The sequence below is a fragment of the Crocodylus porosus genome, unplaced genomic scaffold (genome assembly GCF_001723895.1).
Source record: "Crocodylus porosus isolate Cpor-Errol unplaced genomic scaffold, CroPor_comp1, whole genome shotgun sequence".
Lineage (NCBI taxonomy): Eukaryota > Metazoa > Chordata > Crocodylia > Crocodylidae > Crocodylus > Crocodylus porosus.
This window is the reverse complement of record NW_017728886.1, coordinates 229,695,163-229,697,729: the sequence shown is the minus strand read 5'-3', so window position 1 is coordinate 229,697,729 and position 2,567 is coordinate 229,695,163.

Sequence of the window (2,567 nt, the reverse complement as noted above, 5' to 3'; positions counted from 1 at the left end):
CCCCTCCCTCCTCCCTACCCTTCTACCATTCTGGATTTACCATCTGGAGACAGCTGTATCGGATCAATATCAGCCAATATGCCTCCTCTGAATACTGGCTATCGTTATCAGCCCCCAAAATATTAGTGCACCCCTATCAACGTGGCATACAGATGTGGAGTCACTGCCTTCATCCCAGTTTACATCAGAATCACATTAACTGTTGTTGCTAAATAACCATATTAGGAACCTGCATTGCATTCTTTGTCCCAAGTGTCCAATTCACAAGGCAGGAAGAAGGCAAAACTCCCACATTCTTCTGGAAAAAACTGCTTAATCTTAAAGGGATTTCTTTTTAAAAGTATTTCAGACTGCATGCAAAAAACCAGGGCAGTTACTCTTTTAAACTTTAGAATGAGATTGAATGGAAAGTGCTTTCTTAAAAGAAAAGAAAACAGAAAAAGATGAAAGACAAGAGACGCTACAAACTATACTTTACACAGATCTTGATTTAAGTTACTTAACTAACCTCTCCTGAGTACTGAACTAACTGGCAAGGCTGAAGCAGCACACATTTTACTACTACATACCTCAAAGGTTTTTATTGGAGCATTAAAAAAAACAATTATGCAATTAAGTTCCACTACAGCTCAGCAAGCTCACTGTTTGACTGCCAAAGGTAGTCAACTAGAGAAGAGTATTTGGCACCTACAAGCAGTGACATAAGCTGAGCTGGCACTCAGGCCAAACCCTGCAGGAAACAGGGAGGGAAAGTGAGTTTTGAGAGTGGGGCGTGCCATGGGGCATGGGCTCTGAGGAGAGGCGAGAGCACTTCTGCATACTGCAATAGGCACTGGGCCTTCCCAATTCCATTCTTTCTTTAGCTCCTGATTTAGGCCTCAAGCCTCTAAATACATGCAGCATCTGCCTAGACTAAAGTTGACTTAATTCATATCCACTTTCCTTTCACCTCACAAGGTCCCCAGCGTCTGGAAGCCCGACAAAAAAGCTGTTTTTCATTGCTTCATCACTGCTAGGGAAAGTAATGAAACAACTGCTTGTATACTTGGGTAGTTCTTCATTGACTTTCACTCAGCAGACATCTGAAAAGTCTTGTTTCAAGATAAAATGTGTATTGTAAATTTGGCTGCATTTCTCCAGGAATGATTTCTATCCAACCTGTTCAACTAGGTCTGATACACATTCATAGTTTTGTAGGACAAAAGTGTAAGAAAGGTTCTGCAGGCATACTTGTTACTAGAAAGGCAGCATCTTTGAAACTTAGTGCATCGAATTTTCGTATCAGTCCACATAAAAGTCTGTTTATGTTCTACGTCATATCATTCTGCAACAACAGCGGAGTTCAAATAACAGAATTGCTAAGAACTTTCTTGCTGATCCCTATGAGGTAAAAATAGAAATTGGAAAGTTGCTGTTCTATTGGCTCTACGTTGCCAGCAAAGATTAAACTGATGAACATCTTGGGTTTATCACTACGACAATTTGTAGGGCATTCAAAGGCAGATATCACATTATAAAAAACCAATGGTGAGCATCGGCTCACGTTCTCCACTTTCATTTTCATAATGCCAAAAGAACCATAGACAAGTAGGGCAGGAAGGGACCTCCAGAGACCAACCACTTGCCTGAGGCAGGATCATCCCTATTCAAACCATACCATACAGTTCATAATCTAATCTACCATCAACCGGACACAACACAGACCTAACGCCCTAGCCTGCCACAGGAAAAGCTGGGGAATCACAGCAGCCAACGTCCCTGCCTCTGAAATGTTGTCAATACATGCTCAAGAAATCATGGGCAGTGGACTGCACCCCTTCACTACAAAGGAAGGCGAAAACCCCCACAACCTGACCATGGGGCAGAAATGCTTCCTCACATGAAATAGGCTGATCAGCCTGACCGTGAGCAGAGAGGCAAGACCCTCTAGCAAGGAACCTCCAGCTTGGATCCCAACACTGGCACACCCCAATCAAAATCCTCAACACCCAATACCTCTGAGACAGCTTAAAAACACCCTGAACACATGTAGCAGAAAAGGTGGGGGGAGAGGCAACTACTGTACCTAAGGGTACTGTCACATTCTGTCTACGTTTGTACCAACCGTACACCCAGCCCAATAAAAGCCTGATACTTTGATTAGCACACATGGCGCAAATCTGCCTTCTAGCAAAACCCACCTTCTGCACATTTCCTGCAACGTGCCCTGCACCTTGGCCCATTTCCTTTGCCTATATCCTTCACTTACCGCACCACCCCTCCACCTGCCTCTTGCATGCCAGGACCAGGACACCCGACCTGACAGAGCCCAACCTTGGCAACGGCTTCACTACACCCATGTGAGGCAAATTACTCTGCACCTGCCACTTCCACCCAGAACCGGAAGGGCCTTTACTCTGCCAGCGTCCTCTAGTACCTGGCCAGGAGCGGGGGAAGCCAGGGAGGGAGACAGAAGCCAGCCCGGTATCCAGGCGCAGGGGCCCGCAGGACTCTGCCAAGGCTGCGCCGGAGGAGGACGGGCTTAAAGCGCTTTATTTAGAAGTGCACCCGGCGGGGCGGGGCGCGGG